The sequence below is a fragment of the Tamandua tetradactyla genome, chromosome 3 (assembly GCF_023851605.1).
Source record: "Tamandua tetradactyla isolate mTamTet1 chromosome 3, mTamTet1.pri, whole genome shotgun sequence".
NCBI classification, from domain to species: domain Eukaryota; kingdom Metazoa; phylum Chordata; class Mammalia; order Pilosa; family Myrmecophagidae; genus Tamandua; species Tamandua tetradactyla.
The window spans coordinates 204507545-204517979 of NC_135329.1; the positions used below are offsets into that span (position 1 = coordinate 204507545).

General features: G+C 37.8%; 1 non-coding gene across 1 annotated transcript; it reads left to right on the forward strand.

Annotated features, from left to right (window-relative positions):
- The first annotated feature begins 8730 nt into the window (after positions 1 to 8730).
- On the forward strand, positions 8731 to 8837 carry LOC143678453 (U6 spliceosomal RNA). The gene has a single exon (XR_013173263.1). It is a non-coding gene; the product is annotated as a U6 spliceosomal RNA (small nuclear RNA).
- The last annotated feature ends 1598 nt before the right edge of the window (positions 8838 to 10435 follow it).

A 10435-nucleotide genomic window follows, 5' to 3' on the forward strand; every position in this document is an offset into this window, starting at 1 on the left:
GGTCAGGGGTATTAGTTGGAGTTCCTGTGGCCCAGAAACATCATAGTATATAGGCAGAAAAAGAAAGCTGACTAGCTCAATTCTTGTGCTATTATTTCAAAGTCAAGTTTGTCTACGACTATGGGCACTTCAGTTTCAATTAGTTTACCAGTTTGCCTTCTCAGTAATTCAGAAGGAGTCTGAAGGCATTCTAATGGAGCTAGTTGGGGTTAGTGTCATGGGGCACTCTCTAAGATGGTCAAATCTTGGAGAAGTTTTGCAGTGCAAGGGACTGGGAAACCCAGGACAAGTTCCATTCTGGAGGAGAGAGACACTTAGAAACAGGAGGCAGCGATTGCTGAAGGTTGCATTAAGTTTTATGTGCAAGATGATATTACCTATTCTCTAAATGTTACAATTTCAGGTGCGGCCTCGGATGTCTGATGAAAGCAGTAGTGCTGTGGATTCTGTGCAGGTCAGGACAGCTAATGCAGGTGCAGTGTGACTGACCTTCGGTCAGACTCGCTTCTACCAGCTCCCTAAAGAGTACTGTTTCTGGCCCTCGGCCCAGCTCACAGGAGAAGAAGCCCTCCTGCCCACTGTTCTTGTAGACTAGGAGAGTGAACTCTTCAGCTTTAATCCGTGGAAGGCATGCCTCAGTACAGAATTCTCAAATCTGTTTTTAAGGTCGGATTAAGAGACTGCATGCTGGTGAGGGCCATCTAAATAATTTGCAGGGCCCCAGGGAAAAATGAAAATATGGGGCCTTTTGTGCAAAAATCATTAAGAGAATTTCAAGACAGCATTAAACCAAGTGTGAGACCCTTCCTGGCTTCTAAACGTGGCTTTGAAGGTCATTTAACCAGTGACATTTGGCAAGTCACTTAGCTTATCTAACCTCCAATTTCCCCACTGTAAAATATAAAAGTCAAACAAATCTTTATTAAGCATCTTTTTTTTTGTTCATGTTAATATACGAGTCACTAAGGATATTGTCATGAACACAAAATCACAATCATTATGCTCAGAGAGTTTACATACTGTCTGTGAAACTTGAGATTAAATAACAAATCTTTAAAGTAATGATTTAATTAAAATGTGATGAGAGCTATAATGGAAAAGTCCTGTGAAACACGACATATATTTACAGAATGATGTAAGACCATTTTAATATGGTTTGAGCTTGTTTCTTCAAATCTTTTATTACTACAACTAAAGAAACGATTATTTTGTGCCTGACACACAATGCCTATATTAACTCAGTTGATAGTCACGCCTACTAAATGAGTAGTGGTGTTCACAGCTTCATGCTGCAAAGAGAAAACTGACATACAGAGGAATTAAGTGACTTTTCCAAGATCTTCTAGATAGTAAATTAGTAAGTGCTGGAGTTGGGATTGATTATTCCAGGCTGAGTCTTGTAGACAGACAAGACCCTTAGCCACCCTAATAGACTGTCTCTCGAACATAGAAATGATCACACGATGAAGGATAAAATCAGGCAGTCTCACCTGGAATATTCTCTTTCTAATAACCCATGGGCCACCTTGTGGCAGTCTCCTAACAGTTTTATCCTTCCATTTCCTCGTTTCTAAGGCAAAAGCTCAGTTTTCCAAGGTTTGATGTATGTCAGGCTCGTGCCGGTTTGAAAGTATTATGTACCCCAAAAGAGCCATGTTTTTGTCCTGATTCAATCTTGCGGGAGCAGCCATTACTTTTAATCCTGATTCAATACTGCAGGTTGGAAATTTAGGGTTAGATCATCTCCACAGAGCTGTGGCATGCCCAACTGTGGGTAAGACCCTTAGGTTAGATGGAGATGTGACTCCACCCATTCCAGGTTGGTCTTGATTAGTTAACTGAAATCCTTTAAAAGAGGAAACATTTTGGAGAAAGCCAGAAATGACAGAGCTGACAGAAGCTTCAGAGCAGAGCTGGCACAGATGCTGACAATCGGAGAACAGAGACATGGATGTTTGGAGATGCTTGCAACCCAGCAGATATTGCCATGAAATGTTAAGCAAGCCAGAGCATAGAGAGAGCCAAGGGAAGCCAAGAGATAAAAGCCAGCCCTGTAGAAGCAAAGTGAGGAACACCCCCCCCCAGGAACAGAAAGCAATGGAGCCCAGGAGCAAGGGACCAGGAGATGCCAGCCACGTGACTTCCCAGCTGACAGAGGAGTTCCAGGGCCATCAACCCTTCTTGAATTAAAGTATCTTTCCTTGGGTGTCTTAATTGGACATTTTCACAGCCTTAGAATTGTAAACTTGTAATTTATTAAATTCCCCTTTTTAAAAGCCTTTCCAGTTCTGGTATATCACCTTCCAACAGCTTGCAAACTAACACAAGGCTCAATAAAAAATATTACATATGTTATAGCATTTCCAAATACAGAAAGAAAAACCATTGAAATCACACATTTACTATTATATCTTTCATATCTATCTATCTCTATGTAGTTAAATGATACTTTAAATGAGCATTTGTATTCAAAATACAATCATCATTTCATCATTTAGCTAAGAATGCCTGACAGCAGTTAATATTCCTTGTTAGGTATTTGAACTGATCATTTCTCCTAAGGTTTGCTGACAGCTCTCCTGGTTCAGGTCTTTGCTAGACTGAATGATCACTCCCTGGAGGAATGATACACAATATCTAGATAGAAGCATGATTTATAAACATCAATTATAATCTATTTCCTTTATAATGGAAACCACACTTGATGTAGAACTTATTGTATAGATGGCCTCTCTTGGGGAACTATAATGGACTCTGTCAATGTTTGCTTATCTTCATGAACAAAGCACATCTTATGGGACCAGAGAAATCCATATGTATGGAGGATCTTACATTCTAGATCCCTTCTTTTTTATGAAATAAATGAAATGAAGTGACTCCAACATGATCTACACATGGCCAGTGCTCAGCCTTCTAGGTACACAAAAATAGAGGGAAATGCTCTCAGATTATTGTCCACTTTGGACCAGGGTTTGCTAGGACTTTGGAAATTCAGTTGAGGATAGTGGATCCCATAAATGCCGCGTGTGATCCTTGAATGTGGACAATTATTTCATTTAAATAAACCCCATGAGACCCATTTGGATAGACTAGGTGGCATAATGGGACTGAAGTTCAGTATTTATGCTGTACATTCATAATGCCTAGGTTCAAAGCAGTAGAAAAATCAGATACATTTTCCAATAAACCTTTTCTATAAAGGATTGTCACTGAAAAAGTAAGAAATGATTAAAAGTTCAGATGGAAACTATTAAAATTTTGAATTCCAACTCTTGAACACTGTTCCAAGTGAAAATCCCAAGCCAGCCTTCTGATTAGGAGAGACATGCATCTCGGCTGCCCTGTCATCTCATCCGATATCCTGTCAATCTCTAGACATGTGATTGAGACTATAGGAGACCATCTCGCCATCAACTGACCTGCAGCTCACTAGAGCTCCTTGAGTGAACCCAGCAGAGATGCTGAGCCTGCCCCCAGAAGAACTGTCCAGCTGACCCACAGAACATGAGCTCAAAAAATGTCTGTTTTAAGCATTCAGTTTCCAGGTAATTTATTTTGCAGAAAAACCTACTTGATGCTACATGCTTAAGTAACATGCATGATATTGGAACACTTTTATCTAGAAATAATTATAATAAGACAATCCAAATTATTTGACAAATGGAGAAAAAAAAGGTAAAAGAAGAAATCTCATGGACTAGAGACATAGCAAAAACAGCTCAAAAGTGATCTGAAATCAAAAGCAGCATGCACTTAAAATGCAGATGCAAAGCCAAAATTACGTATCTTCTAGTGAAATAATGTCATCAGTAAAAAAAAAGAACACATGCAATTCAAAAGCAATGAGCAGTAAAATGCCAACAAGAGCTAATGCCAATCTCTTGATTTGAAGAGCTATTTTTATTTTTAGCTTCTATTCTTTTCTTCCTTTAATTTTCAATTTCATTTTAGAGTCTGTTTGTATGAAAAATCCACTTTTTAATAGGTATCACTTTTGAAAATATTTTTTTCTAATTTAAATTCTTTTTGAATTTTCCTTAAAAATTCTCAGCTTTGTCTTAAAAATGCATTCCAATTTTGCATTCCATGTCACTTGAAGCTTTCACACAATATTGCATAATTACATAATGAAATAATTGTCCATTGTTTACAATATCCATTATTTTTAAAAATGATATTCTCGGGCTGCTCCTCTTTATGGGTGTCCCATGCTAAAAATATATATATGTACAATATATATATAATTTCTTTCTTATTATATAATACATATAATGTCTTTCTCATTTTTGTCCACAGACAGAGTATTATGTTCACTGGAGATCAGCAGTATATTAAAATTCAAGTGTTAATTTTATATATGTTTATATAATTGAAATGTGCTTTTGACATTTCCTGGTGTCGGTAAAAGCCTTCTCTACTTTTGCTCACCATGTTAGTTTCATTTTCTTTCCTGTCTCTGTTCACTGGTTTGTTTCCACTTAGACTAAAAATACATCACATATTCTTTATCTAGTTGTAGCATCACTCCAGTGACAGGTGTGTGGTTCAGAAGCATCACAAGCCAAGATGAATAAGTTCTCTTGCCTTCCCTTTGTTTCCTGGTGTTCAGAATATTTTATAAGATACAGCCAAGACAAGAGAAATCCAAATCATGAAATTTGAATCTATCGTGATAGAAAGGGCAAGGCTCTTTGACATCAAAAGATGGAAAGACGTGTTTCCTACATTCTTAATCTGCTACCATGTATTTTATGAACCAATGTGAAATTGAGATGAGAAGCAGGCAGAAACATAAGCTTCCTGTTTGTTTTTGGGGCCTTGGTATAATTGGGGTTTTTTGTTTTTTTTTTTTAGTATTTTTATAGTCAATTTAGCCATTTCTTACTAAGCAGCAGTTTTAAACATTTTAAATTTGTTTTGTTATTAATGTCTTCTCAGTGTCGCTAGTTCTTGTCTATAAGAAAATTGCAACATGCTTTGTTCCAAGAAAATGATGCTAACGGATAGTTAGAGAAATTATAAACAAATAGAGAAAAGTGAATAGAAAGAAATTAAGTCAATGTAAATTGGGGCTTTTAATATTTTTAGCATATATCATTTTCGTTATACTTCTTTTTCTTGCAAACTATAGGATCAACTGATTTCCAGAGGGGCTATTTCCCAAATGCAAATCAATTTGATTTGAAATAACAAAAATTGCATTACTGCATAATGCACCGCAGGCAGGAACGAGAAAAAAAGGAACCGTGTGTACTGTACTGAAACAGCAAGTCACCAAACAAGCAATGTGAGAATCTCTGACAAATATAAAAAAAGGATCTTTAGAAATGTTGTGACATAATTTCTAATCATTTATATTTACCTCAAGGTCCTAACGATTTTGAATCACTTAGAACAAGTAAACATTCTGCCCAGCTTCAGAAAGGCACAGCAGGCTGGCTTCCCAATTATAAACCACACTAAATATGGGGTTGCCACCATTTAATTTTTGAGATTTTTTTCTCTATCTGTGTGTGCTAATGTTCTGCAAAGTATCTAAATACAACATTATGTAGCTGTTTTCATTTTAAAACATTTTGGAACTTGACGTATACCAATTCAGCTTATGTTGCTCAGACAATGTGGCAAATTCAAATACAAACTGATAAGTATTGGGCCAAAGAAGTATTCAATAATGTATGAATTTTTCAAAACAATTGTATGCTAGGAACGCAGCAGCATGCCATGTCAGCACAGCACCATACATGTCTGAAAACTAGATAATTTTTTAAAGGAAAGAAATATAAATGCACAAAGTAAAAGGTCAATTGTTGCCTTAACACAGTCTTCCAAACATGTCCAGACTATGATTTTTCTCCTCAGAATTATAGTCAGAATCTGTGACTTTTTGCACTGTGTGTGAAGAAGGACCAGAGGTATCTTTGGGAAGTTAAGTGGGAAAAAGCAAGAGGGATATGAAATCAATTCCTGGGAAGCCACACTGGCAGGAAAGTGTGTTCTGTGCTCCTGTCAGTACAGCCAAAGGGGTGATCAAGTGAGAAGAAGAGATGAGGTCACTGACCATGTGACAACCTGACCCACTGAGTGTGTAGATGTCACAGGGGAGACAGCCCACACTGCTCCTGTGCCATGGCCCAGCTAGGGCGGGGAGCTTCGGTGCAGCACAGCCAAGGAAGTTGGGTTTGGGTGATGTCAGCCTAGGCCAGGGGGGGCTGATATGGAAAGTGAAACAGGTGAAAAAATGAGCTGTGCTTCTTTCAGAGTACCAACTTCAAAGGGCAGAATGCAAATGAGAAGTTGCAAAGGCAATGCTTGCAAGGAAAATAGTGATAGCAAAAGCCCCAACTTTACAAGGAGAAGAACTGAAATGCCAAAGTAAGTAACCAGAAAAATCTTGTCAGCAAGGTAATAATCATTCCCAATGCCATTATGCTGTTACTATTTTTGTTGATATTCGTCTAGAAGGTGCCTTAGGAATCAGTGAGGAGTCTAGAGGGAAAGTGATGCAGGAAAATAGCCAAGCTGAGATGGAAGTTGTGCCTTTAACTAGTCAAGGCTAGAAAAGAAGGCCAATTCCTGTGTGATAAGGGGTTAAGGGCTTGGGAATGATTCATTAGAACTTAATTAAATGGATAATTCTGAGAAAGGGAAGAGCAGCCCTTAACTTCCGAACTCAGACTTGGTGGTTTCGGCAGTTAGCCTGGTGCTCACCGCTGGGCTGTGCTGTTCTCCTTTTAGACGTAAACTATCTCACAAAACATTGGCGTCAGACAAGATCACTGCAACTTTGATGAATTGAACCAAACAAGACCGCTTCATAACTGTGTCTAATCACAGACCAAAATGAAGTCTTTGGACAACCACACAAATACTGAATATCCATCTCTCACAGCTAATATGAGTGACTACTGTCTTTTTTTTTTTTTTTAACCAATTGCAGATTTGGCTTCACTTTAGTCTGCCCTCCTTCTAGATAAGATTTATTAAAATGCCCAATCACAGAGTTGTCCTCATTTCCTGACAGCAGCTAACCGAGAGTAAAAGTGAAATATTTGTTTATATTTCCTTTCCCCCACATCACCCAGTACAATACAAAGTCACCCAAATCATCCAAAACTTATCATAAGTCCTTTTTGATACCCTCTTACTGAGACACTCCTCCCTTCCCTGTGGTGTGGGGTCTACCTAACTATGATGAATGATAAACCCAGCTCTTTCTCTACACGTGTGTTCCAATGGATCTTTGGCTAGAGGGTCATTGTATGATCACGTTCTTCACCAAACAGTGTGTGTGGCAATGACAGTGAAGCAACGGGGAAGACGATGCCATCAGGTGGTGAGCTTTATCATGGCTTGGACGTTTCATGTTTTGTTCACTGATGTTTCCCTAAGAGACCCCACCACACACTACATCTACAGTAAATATGACTTGAAAGAATGAAATAACTTTCAATCTACTGGCATGCACAGAATCTAAATTAGCATGCAGTATTGAGCAGGGAGCCAGGCAGAGAGAGTGTGCACATGTAACGAATGCTATTTCACTTTGTATTAAACTCACCCGTAGTTGCACATACGACTAAGATAATTTTACTCTAAACTTGTCTAGAGTTGACTTAAATATTCGTTTTGGATCTTTGCAATTAATTCCTTTATCTGCAAAGACTCAAGTCTGCTAACTCCTTCAGTATACTGTAAAGATCATATTTTGGTGCAGTGAGTTTCAACTCATGTTATGCAACCCCAATTGTATGGTCCTACTCAGAATTTCTTAAACTTTCAGAATTCTGTGTCATGGATCCCACTGTTTTTTGCACTTGAAATTGCCTTCATTCTTTCTTGTTTAGGTTTAAAAAATCCTATTTATCAGTGCTTTGCTGATATACTTCCCCTTAAGTGAAATAAATCACTCCCACCTCTTTGAACCAAAGATAATTATGTTCATATTTTCTATATCACTAAATGTGCTGTTATATTTATTTGAGCATGATGAGTTTTCCTCCTTTGACATACAAGATGTCTACAAAAGTTAGTGCATGTATTCCTGTTTCTATTCCAAGCAATTTGGTGCAATATTGGAGTTCAACATATGGTGAATAAATAAATCTGTGACTTCCCAATTATTTTTAACTTCAACTATATATATACATTCCTTTCCTCCTCAAAACATTTAATGATTTCTCCACTGCAATATAAAATCCGTGCTCTTGTAGTTCAGTGGTTAGAATTCCCGCCTTTCATGTGGGAGACCCAGGTTCGATTCCCGGACCATGCACCGCCCCCCCCAAAAAAAAATCCATTCTCCTTTACCTAATGTTTCAGTCTGCTAAAGCTGCCAGAATGCAATATACCAGTAATGGGTTGGCTTTTACAAAAGGGATTTATTAGGTTACAATTTATAGTTCTAAGGCCATGAAAATGTCTAAATTAAGGCATCAAGAAGAAGATTCCTTCTCTCAAGAAGCATCCGGGTTCCTATGTCACATGGAAAGGCATATGGCGTTGTCTGCTGGTCTTTCTCTCCAAAATATCTCTGGGTGTTTCTCTCTTAGCTTCTCTGAGTTCTCTCCAAAATGCCTCTCCCTTTGATTCTCTCATGGAGGACTTCAAAAAGGAAATTGAGACCCACTTTGAATGAGCTGGGTCATATCTCCTTGGAAACAACCTAAGCAAAGGTCCCACCCACAGCAGGTCTGCCCCCACAAGAATGGATTAAAAGGACCTAGTCTTGTGCTCACTTCAACAGCACATATCCTAAAATTGGAACGGTACAGAAAACACTAGCATGGCCCCTGTGCAAGGATGACATGCAAATTTGTGAAGTGCTCCATATTTTTTTAAAAAAGAAAAAGTAAAAAAAAAAGGACCTAGTCTTTTCTGGGGAACATAAGAGATTTAAACCAGTATACTTGACATCCATGCCTCTGTAAAATATTGTTTTTAACTGTATTTTAACATTATCTTCCTTTTTTCCCCTACTGGAACAATTCACTTCCACGAAATTTGTTTCTGAATATATGCTTTGTCATTTATTCCTCATTATTTTCATTCTACAATGCTTTCTCTACCTTCCTTCTCTCTAAACCTACTCCCTCTAACCTCTTGAATAATTTACTATTTGCACCATCAACGTATCATTGGTGAACTGCCAAATAAAAAATATAGCGATCATGCATCTCAAATCCCCAGGAATTTGCATGTTATGATTACCTGATTGATGGCAGTGATGTTGATGATAGTGCCTAGGAGAGAACCCAACAGATAAATCAAGACCTACCCTCCCGAGAATGACACAGAAAGAACAGAAAAGGACACTGACAGTGATTAAGAATGAAAGCAGCTCCAGTAAATATCTCCTAGTGGTGAAGAAGCCAGGCTAAGCTGTCTTCTTGAGTCACTGGAAGGCCATGTGATTCTGTGGGTTTCCTAATTGTTTCTTCATTAACTAGCCAGATACCAGGGTTTGGCTTTTGAATATTAGAAGTTCAGAGTTGGACGTGAAAATAGAAATTATTCTCAGCAGTATGTTTCATTACGTTTAGCATTTTCCATCTGAAACTTCATCATGCTATTCCTTTTCCCTTCATGACAGATAATCTTTTTAAAAATTCCTGCTATCCTTATCTTGGCTTGACCTTCATACAATACATCTGTATTCAGGCATCACTGAGCATGCTGTTCCCTACCTCCACTCCACCCACTTCAACTCTACACCAGCTACAGAGGAATCTGCGAATCAGTGGAGGATGATTCTTTAGAGAAATTCCATCTCTTTTCAGGGCCGTAAAATTCCTGTGAAGCATCTTTGCACACCATTTGACCTATTTCTACTTCATTTTCTTATTCTTCTCCGGGCATGAAAATTTTAAAAATGTAAATAAATCCATTATTTTTTAATTCAGTTAAGGTTTTTATACTTAAAGGGAGGTGTTTCAATAACATAGTATTGTCTAAATCATTATGATTGGCATTAGGAATTCAAATAAAGGATGGCATCAGAAACAAAAAATGTCCAGTACAAAATACCAAAAAAGGCAGAACATGCCTAAGTGCAAAAACAAGCACACTGGACCAGACAAAATAAGAGATTTTTTTCTAAGTGTCTTGGGTAAGGCTTCATGGAGAAGACCAAATTTTGAAAGGGCCGTGATGGGTTTATTAGTTTTTGATAAGTAGTAATTTCAGAGATGAGAATTCCAAGTAAAGAGTTCAGTAAAGCAAATTCAAGAAAGCAAAGAGATTGAGAATAGAAGTAATCTGTGTAAAGTATAGTTTTCCATAGCAACCAAGAAATTGCTATATGATCATATTTCTTTTTTTTTAACCATGCTTAATAGAAAACTAGGAGTGACATGTGGTGTTCTATTACACTGAGTTTCTTCAGCCATAATTCTTCTTGTTTTGTATACTATGTGCCCAGGGTCACATTTCATTG